At 37.4% G+C, this 10,564-nt stretch overlaps 1 protein-coding gene across 5 annotated transcripts in view; it reads right to left on the reverse strand.

Moving 5' to 3' along the window:
• CNOT4 (CCR4-NOT transcription complex, subunit 4) overlaps positions 1 to 10,564 on the reverse strand; it is a 44,848-nt gene that overhangs the window by 6,850 nt on the left and 27,434 nt on the right. The gene's annotated exons all lie outside the window — the stretch shown is intronic.

Consider the following 10,564-nt stretch of genomic DNA (forward strand, 5'->3'; position numbering starts at 1 on the left):
TGCAATTATTTATTTCTTTTTTAAGAACCCATCAGTATGCCATGTGTGTGACCAAGGCACACAACAGTGCTACAGAAAAGCTTCAAATAAGCAAAAGAAATTCAGAGGAAAGCCATCATTTCTTCAGAGCGAAAAACTTCTTAGTGATGTCACATACCTGACTGCACAGAGTAGCTACAAAAGAAGTGAAGAGACTTATCAAGGTGTATTCGGTAATAGAATGGCTATTGCAATGACCTGCTGGTAAGAAGGCCCTTGTGAAATCTTCAAGAACACTGGTACAGTAGCAGTTAGTTTTGAAGCCTTGGCAAGACAACCAGAATGACGAAGTTGAACCCAGGAGGGAAGGGGAAAGAAAAAGAAGGAAAAAAAAAAAAAAAGGAACAGGAAAGACTACCAGAAAGAGCTCACCAGGAGTCTTTCAACTCAATTAGAAACAAATAGGACCACCAGAAAAAGCATACCCTTTGCAGTGACATCCCTGTTAGTTCCAGCCTGCACTTTGAGCTACCATTTTCACAGATACCACAGACAGTCTGTGCTTTCCGTGAAAAAAAAAAAAAAACACAACAAAACTGTTACCCTATCCTGAAAAGGGACTGGGGCTTCTCTATTTTTGTCTCAAAATGACTTTCCACTGTTGGTATTTCTATTTTGCAAAAAGTTGTCCAGTATTTCACTCGGGGGGGGACACAGTAAGAGAAAGAAAGGACAATTAGCCACATCTTAAAATAAACTTACGCCCATCACATTAGATAAACTCAAAAGCCTTTCATCCAAAGCTTATATACTTAACCATCAACAAAACAGTTATGGTAAAAACTGTACCCGTGTCACTTTAATACGACTATTAAGCTTGTCTGCTCACAGAATTTTTAAAACTGTGAGTAAAATCCCATTTAAACTGCTACTATCTGAAGGATTTCACTCTTGGACATCACTGATTCTGTGCATCTGTGATTTCCAGGAATCCCACAATGCAGAAACCAAATGATGAAGTTTTACGCATTTACAGAGGCCTGAGAACATCACTGGCAGATTAAAGAAGATTGAATCTGTCCACCTTTAAATAGCAGCGCTGCCCATCAGGAATACAAGTAGCCACTTCACTTTAGGGAGATAGCAAATGACAGGAGCACTAGAAGGTAAAGCTGTTTGAAGGGAACGTTTAAAAGCCTCACTGACATTCTCTACATACAGGAAGCAACGTGGCAATCCACAAAAACAGCTTTCTAAGTGTCATTCTAGAGTGTGGATTTCCAGTGTAAATCTTATGGTCATGAGCTCTAAGAACTAGGGAAACAAAACAAGTGTACGTACATACACACACCTACAAAATTGGCTTTGGTAGTCAAGAGACACCAGGCTGCCCTAAGCCTTAAAATAACGCAAGTAAAGTAGCTTTTATCTTGATTCCATATTGATTTCCATGGTTATATTAATTCCACATGTATCCAATTTAAATGATAGCCAAGTAAATAAAAAAAAGCACTATTTCTCAATTTAAAATATATCAAGTGCAACTTAACATGCCAGTGAGCCAAACTACCAAATAGAAGAGGAATATATTAAATTCTAAAGTATACACTTCAAAGGTGAAATTAAGTTTTTCTAAATAATTTTCCTTTTTGGTGAAGATCCGACAGTACAACTTTTAAGCTTTCTGTGACGAAATAAGTCTTAAGAGTCAGAAAATTTAATTTATTCTCAGGGCAAATCTATTCTACAACATCAGTGAGGGGACAGCTCATCTTAGATATTCAATAGGAAGATTCATATTTGCTTGTATGTACAGTGTCAGAATTTTATTAGGTTTGAGAAAAGTAATTTTACATTAAGTATTCTGGAGAGTTCTTGTGATTGACTTATACTTACCATGGCTCAAGAGACAAAATCTAATATATAATTATAGCAGCCAGCCACCCAATTTTAAGCTATGAATAAATTTCAAATTGAGATTCTAACTTGCTTTGAAAAACATGCTTGAATTCATATCAGATATTTCCACAGTATCCCACCACTTTTATTACTGACTTTTTAATTGTTTATTGCTAAAAACGCATAGTGGTCAACCACAGGACTTCAATCAAGTTGGGGCCCACTGTCCTGCATACAAAAAAGACAATATATTCTGTAACGCTTCCACCTTAGTCAATACATAACCTCTGTTTCGTGTGAGCTAACAAGGCACTCCTCATCCAAAAAAAAGCTCGTAAGAAAATAGCCAGTTCTCACTGATAACCTTAAATATTAACGTAAATGTAAACTGAGCACACAAAGACTTAAGATACTGAAACAAAGGAAATAGATACCTGAATCCTACATACAGAACAGCTTGATTAAAAAGCTCAGAAGACATTCACCTCAGAAAACAAAGTTCATTTTAACTTAAGTATACTTGCTGCTTACTCTTAGATCCTGCATCAGGGTTCAATCTCACCAGATTACACTATCTGTGAATAAAGATAAACCCAACACCTTTGACCTCAAATGAAAATCCTGTGTGTGTAAGTGTACTTGGTGGGTACATGCATAGATATATGCATAAATAAAAGCAAGGTATATGGAATTTGCCTTATGGCCAATACAGTAACTAGAACTGGCAAAGAAAAATCAGATCTTCAAAGCTGTATCAATAATTAGCAAGAGCCTATCCAGTTATGAAGGTTCTGGATTCCAGGAGTACTCAACCAATCCTTTGAGCAAGGCTGTGAGACCAGCATTAGCACAGTAAATGCACATTCTAAGAAATTATAAACTCATTTTTAGTTTTTCCACATCTGTAGCAAACATTAAGGCTGATTTATATTTGTAGATACCTTGGTCATTCTGTGAGAAGATTAGATAAACTGCAAGAAAGCTGAGAAGAAAAACAAATCTTCCGTGACACGAAATTCATTCCGATTACTAAATGCTGTCTTCCAATAGAGGTGACTCACTTTTAAAAAACATGTTTGGGGTTGGTTTTTTTAATAATTCCTTTGGGAACAAGCTGAAGTTCAAATGAGGCTGTGATATAGAAGGAACCAAGAGATGGCAAAAGATGGAAAAGATGGGATTTCCCCTCCCCCCCACCCCCAAATGGCATTTAGAATCACTGGGAGGAGAAACACTTTTTGTAAAGCTGCTTTTTCAGTTGCTGTTACCCCCTTTAGGATATTGCATCTATACTCCTCCCCCAATACAATTTTAAAAAAGATTATGTTTGCCCTTTCTCAACAGTTCAAGTTGCTGCGTTTCAAAATGTGTTTATGAAGAAAGCCTACAAACTGGCTGTGCTTTTTGCTAAAATTCATCAGTTGTAATTGATATTTTGCAAGATGGACATGACTCTGAAGTTTCAGACCCATGCCCAAGGCACAGCCTCTTGTTAGACACTGCTACTAACAGGTAGCACTGCCAAGTGTACTAATTTCCAGTCTTTAAAGGGAAAACGCCAGTTTGGTTTTTGTTTTGTTGTTGGGGTTTTTTTTGTTTGTTTGTTTTTTGTTTTTTTTAACATCACTAAGTCAGTTACATCTTTTAACTCATGCTAGTGGTTTACTCTGCATTTTGAAGTGCCAGTGTGTATTTTAGAAAAGCATCCAAGAGCACACAGCACGTCAAGGCTAAGTATCTGCATGCTGGAGGAAGGAGACAGATGCTATACTAGCCAACAGAACTGCCTTTTATGCTACTGCAGAGACATCCTGAGATCTTATGGATTACCTATGAAAGGAAACAGCCTTTCTAACTTTTGGTGAACTGGCTCTATAAGCAATAAATGCAGCCTTCCATCCCTAAAACACAGGCAAAGGCCCAACATTTAGTGCAGCTGAAGCTCATTTGGTGACACTACTACAGAGACAGTCTGGAAATTGGACATGAAGTACCTACTGTGCTTACTGTGCTTGTTTCCCCCTATTTCTGGGGAGGAGGTACCCAAAAAGGTGTCAGGACTGATGGTCCAGAATGCAAATTGGGTCAAGCCACTTAGGCCACTTATTTCAGCCAACACCACATTTATTTCAAGTCTAGCAGTGTTAATGTGATTAGTCATTCCTCTAATGCATTGCAGCCAAGAGAAGTTAGAGGATTTTTTTTTAACGCTTTTCTTTATATTTTTTTGTCACATTTTCTTCTTCCGAAATAAAATGACACATTTTAAAATAGGCATTTTACTACTCAAAAAAACCAGGATCCCTGTCTTTCACTGCCATCCTTAATAATCTTACAATCAAGTATTTTAAGAAACTCATAAGAGCTTAAAACCAAGCTCCCAGAGATGAGGGCACAGATATTTATATATCGAGCTTTATTTGGAACAGTATCTCCTATACAATCGTAAGAAAAAATTCCACAGGGTTTTAAAAACAGTTGCAATATTAGCACTGAAAATGCACTGGGAGGGAAGGGTGGGTGTGTGAGATGAGATTTTGGAACAGATGGAGAAGTGGCAGGACTTAAAGGACAGGTGCTGTGGATGAAGTTCTCTCGGAAATCGTGACAAGATTACACTAAGGAAGACAGGCCTTAGTAGTAAATGTAGAAAGTGTATAGGAGTTAAGGGACAAGACATCAGAGGTAGGACAAGGAATATCCATAGCGGATTTCAAACAATTTGACTTCAATCTTGACACCAATTTAATAATTTGGAAATTAATCCAAAATCCGACTTCCATTTACTTTATTTTAAGCCTAGCAGCATCACCCTGGGTGCATTAAAAAACAAAACAAAAAACCAAAAACCCCCAAAACAACTCCAGAGCAATGGAAGCAAGCAAGTTTATTTTCAAATTGAGTTTGTCCCATGTTGTGCTGAACACTTCACCTCTTCACCAGTCAAATAGAAAATTAGTTATGATGGGAAATAAAAGGAGAACTAATTTCAGGGGTGGGGGATACACACAGACACAAAGCACCTTCTAAAGAAAATGGGTGGAGGCTCGAGAACCTTCATGGAAAGAAGTGGGAAGCAGCAGGCACAAGGACTGACGAGAAGAACAAAATACTCAGTGGCAGAGGCTGCACTAAGAACAGTCATGCTTGTTGAGGAAAATGGGACACACAGGGTCTGTGCAAGGGTCAGTAAAAGCAATGCTGAAACAGCTGAGGGTCGTTTACAAACAGGACTTTACATTTTATAATTTCAAAGCAGTGTTCGGGCCTTTATTTTCAAATGAGGAGTAACCTTGATATCAAGGTAACACATCCATTTCTGAGAGGAGAAGCTCTGCACTCTGGAAAGATACAGGCCTTTGGAGGTGCCACACATGGCACCTACAACTAATAGTACTATCAGCCAAGATTTTAACCTGATTTCCTATTTTCAATATTTATAACTAATCTAAGAAAGACTTCAGATATAGGCAGCCATAGATCTAACCAGGGGCACAGAAAAGACATCGTTCAGCTGCCATACTTTCTGCCCAGCTGCTGTTGGAAAGCCAAGTGTCAAGGAAGACCATCAAGTGAGCAAGCAGTCTTCTTTAAAGGATTAGGACAGAAAATTCATGGACTAATGCATCTCTCATTGTTAAGAGTAAGGCCATCAATACTTAACACTGGCATTAAACCTTCCACATATTGTCAGGTCAAGAGAAAAAGTGTAGAAAACGCTCTTTCAACCACTGCACCCAAAATGCAGGGATGTGTGGCAGCACTGTTTAAATCGCATTGCCTGTTGCTGGAGTATGGGATTAAATGCCTTTTTTTTTTTTTTTTTTTTTTTTAAACACAGCATTTAGAGAATTTTAAGTTTTACAACATGCTGAATTCAACAGCCATACTACACAGGCCAGACCCTCTTTTAAAAAGGCGCAGAAGCACAATCTCCCCCTGCCCCCAAAACTCCATACCAAATTATTATCCTGAGACCACAGGAAAGTGTCAGCTGCTATGCTGCAAATTCTATTTTTTTGGTTCCATGACTATATAAAACAAGCCATTTTTCCTTTGTTCAGGAGACAGAATCAACTATGAAGAATCAACCCAGAGAGAGGAGACAAAGTCAAAAGGACAAAGGTCAAATAAGAAACGTGTGCCCCAAATGGAAATGAAGTTATGTTTTGAGAAAATATGAAGTCAGAGATGACTCTGTATTAAAGGCAGAGCATGTCAATGTTAATTCTGATATAACACTCTTCTCTGTAGTCTAAATAAAGTCTTTTAAACAACATGATCATAGCCAACATACAGGGATCTTCCTTTGCTTTACTAAAATGTTGTCTAAAAGGTAGCATTAGGCAGGAAAGGATTTGATGTTCAAGACAAGTTCAACAGCTGGGGGCACAGAGGCCAGAAAGTTTAAAGTGGGAGAAGATGCAACACCCAAAGCCGTTCATATATCGAAGAACTCAGGACTTAAAATAAGTGGGAAGAAGCTGGACCTTCATTGCTTTTCCCTCTCTGCTACCAGCTATTGCTTCACAAAAACCTAAATGAAGGCAACGCTCAAAAATGTCCATGCTGATCAGTGTCTTGATAAGGAATGCAACACCACCACTACAAAGACTGCTGCGTGGCACCCAAACTTAATAGAACTGTCTACCTATTTAGCGTTTCAATCTCATCTTTAAATATACATAATTCCATCAATTACAGAATCACAGAATGGTTAGGGTTGGAAGGGACCTCTGGAGATCATCTAGTCCAACCCGCCTGCCAGAGCAGGGTCACCTACAGCAGGATGCACAATTAGGCTGTGCATATTCAAGAGATACAAGCCACAACATCAAAACAAAAAGATCTTGAGAGAACAAAATTTTGATTTGTCAATTATATTCAACCACGAAGACTTATGACATTCAAGCCCCCTGTTTTGAAGTTTCAGGAACAGTTCATAGAAGTCTACTGCAATCTCCACATCAGTGGGCTTCATCGCTAAAATAACCTGATGGATTTTACAGTGGTTATCTTCAAGGACAACGGGTAAAACTTTTTTCTTCCCCTACCCTAAACAGGGTTTAATTATTCATGCTTCCTATCTGTCTCTGTGTCCACTTGACTATTTCCTTTATCTTAGATTTCTAATATACATGATATACATAAGTTACCTGTCTGTGTTCAAGAAGCATTTGGACAACGCTCTGAGATGTATGGTTTAATTTTTAGGCTGCCCTGTGTGGAGTCAGGAGTTGGACTCTATGAACCTTGTGGGTCTCTTTCAACATAAGGGGTTTCAATGGTTTACGTGGGAAGAACACACACACACAATATTCTGTAACGTTACTCTTGGAAGAGTTCAAACTGTCTCATTATTATTGAATTGATAAGTCTTACAATTAAGTTTTTTCTCATTTGCAATTATGTTCAGGATAATTATGAAATTAATAAATGAAATAACATTTTGAAACATTGGCTGTTAAGTACTTCATCTTGCACAGAATTGACAGGAAAGGTGGACTAACCATTTACAACTTTTTCCTCGTACTTTTAACTATGCAAATTTGTTCTTATACTTTTCCTATGTAATAAATTCAATGACTACCAACCACTCAGTAAACTCAAGAAATAAAACTATATATTTCTATTTTCCCTTTATTAATATGCATGCATCTCATTTTATAAGCATCTTTGAGACCTACTTTATGATTCAATACTATACCTATTATTTTCGAACACACCACTGGGCAGTAGGGTAGGAAAGATGACACTGTATTAGCTATCAAATTACAAAGAGTTTCCTGTTATCCTAAAGTAACATAAAAATAAAGGCACACACCCACCCACGTTGCTGTCAGTGGATCTTTCTTTTGGCATTATCTGCAGAATAAAGGATAGTCGCTGTCCTGTATTCTTAGGACAGCTTGCACACAATCGAGCATAAGATTGCTTTTAGCAACAATCATGCTGTCTATGAATAAGAAGTCACTGAACTTTCCTCCTGAAGCACAGCTACACAGTTATAATTACACAGTAAATAATCTAATCCATCCCACACTGCAAGCCTAAATCGTCCCTTACAACGAGAACATGTAACATCTGCTACAGTTTGCAAAATCATGGGGGGGGGGGGGAGAAAAAAAATGCTCATTTGGGAATGAGTCAATCAAAAAGTTCATTTAAGTATGGGTTGAGGACAAATGTAAGCCTGATGAATATGACACATTTCAAGTATATGCATAATAAAATTAAAGTCAATCATGTGTCATTTCACTGGCAACGGCAGAATGAGTTTAATAAATACTACTTCCTCTGAGAAATAAGCTACCAAATTCCATATAGAAATTATTCTAAATGAGAGTTTAAAAAAAAGAGTAGGTAGTGCCTGTGTCCCTCCATTTAAATCTGGAGCACATCACAAATCAGCTCTACTTGGAGCTGTGGGGTTTTGAATACAGCACAGCTCTGATTCTTGACTATGCAAGAAGTAGCCCCAGAACATTACGTTTAACATGTCACATATAAGCATTTCAAATTCATGTGAACACTAATGCCTACCTAAAGCAGAAGCAGCAACAGTTTAAGATATTTTCTTCATACAAGCTTCCAAACCACAAATACGCTTAATGAAATCAACTAAAATTGGATTTAGAAAGCCTAGAAACATAGTATACTAAATTCATACAAAGTTATAAAAGTTTTTTGATATGCTTGTTTTCACATAAGTGAAATAGAAAAGTCACAGAGGCTTGATTAAATAGAGCAGAATTAAATGCACAGAATAAAGGTTGTTTTTTGGTTTTTTTCCTTTTTTTTTTTTAATGACTGGTCTAGTATTATCTGCTTTCAGAATTTACAGTCCTGTAAAAATTGTGACCAAAGACCTTAGGAAACACGCAACTTCAACAGCAATTGAGGCTCTCTGCTAGAAGACAGGATGTGAAGTTTCACCTGCACTAGGTTCTCTTGCATCTAAAACAGCTGACTTGACAACATTTTCAAAAACACCCTAATAAGGACTGATAAAAGAGCTAACAAAAAGGAGCTTCAGGTATACTACAGCTAATCTCTCCATACCACCAAATGGCTATTATGATATGCACCACCTTTCTAGTAGGCCAGCTAGAGTCTGTTATAAAACACTGTAATAAAGTCCTATCGACATGATTTCTCTGTACATGTACTCCACCACCCCACTGGACAGCTGTGTGTAATCAAATGAGGAAACTAGGAAAAGTCTATAATTATATACCTGTATTGATAGATTAAGAGCAAGCATAAAGAACAGAATTTTTTTTTTTTTCCAAAAAGAATATGAGAAGAATTCATTGAGACTTGTACACTAGATAGAGATTTGAAAAGAAAGAATAATCAATAAACTGGAAACTATTAAGTCAGCACAAAAAAAGAGATACGAGGGCATCTACTGACTTTCAACTCATTTGTACTTCTGAAGCAGTCAGATCACTAAAGAAAACCCTAGGGGCTACATACTGCACAGATAATGCAAATCCATAACCCAGCAAACAAAACCAGAACTACCTGAGACTTCAGCTGATTTCTGACAACAGGGAAAGAAAGAGGAGTAATCTGTTTGGCCAAATGATTCTTTTTTTCAAAATATATCAAAGCTGACATGTAGATCAGCTGAGAAGTGTTTGCACTGCAGCAACTGCTGCTATTTAATTGTCAGCCAGGCAACTAACAATGTTTTCTAAAACAAGAGATTAAGACCAACTCAAAGGAACTTTCCACAGAAGCCACAACAGATGTTTATTTTCTGGTTTTAGTACTGTATCTGCCAAAAATATTTTGAGATTAATTGGTTCTAGCAGTTGCATACAAAAAAAAAATATATACTTAAATATCGACTCTATTGCCTTAAAGCATATAGAAGAAGTATATGGCATGGGCTGTGCATCAACCAACACCACACAACTTGGCTCCTCTTCAGTAGTCATATCAAGGATCTGAGAGTCTTCTACAAACACATAGATTCACTTTCAAACTGCCAAAGGCAATTAAAGTAATGCAATTTAAAGAATACTTTAGCAAACCTAGACTTGACCTGTACTACAAATGGAACTTTTTCAACCCTAAACATTTTTTCTGGTCCCCCTAGTCCAGAAGATGGTTTTCTTACTGGCCCCTTGAACTAGCAGTTTTTAGAACCGAGTGGTAAAATCGAAGCTTGATGTCTTACAACGTTCCTGGAAGTTCTTTGCAGTTTAGGGGAAGTGTGCAACAATTTGCAGTGCTACAGATGCTGCATTTTTCACTCCACATCAAAATTTTTTTTTTTTTTAACACTTCAGTGTAATCAATCATTTGATTGATCAGTCATTTTAGCCTAAAAACTTTACCACTGCCAGTATAAAGAGTTTTGAACTACTTGCATTTGTAGTCTGGACTAAGTGTTTCTACTATGAATCAGCCCAAGGACCCTACAGCAGTACTGTAGCTTCAACAAGGCTTCAAAGAGGACAAAGTACAGGGAAGTAACAGCCAAAATTAGGTCTTGTACTAGAGCATCAAAAGCACAGCGACTTTTTCTAGGTCACTTTCTTATAGCATAGCTAGTACTTCTTAAAACCCATGAAAAGAAAGTAACACTGGCAACATCTCGAGAAGCTGTTTTCTCCATCTCAAGGCTACAAAGAGCTTACAGAGACTTTCTACCTGCAGTTCATTATACACTTAA

The sequence above is a fragment of the Charadrius vociferus genome, unplaced genomic scaffold, assembly GCF_000708025.1.
Source record: "Charadrius vociferus isolate BGI_N301 unplaced genomic scaffold, ASM70802v2 scaffold871, whole genome shotgun sequence".
Classification (NCBI taxonomy): Eukaryota; Metazoa; Chordata; class Aves; order Charadriiformes; family Charadriidae; genus Charadrius; species Charadrius vociferus.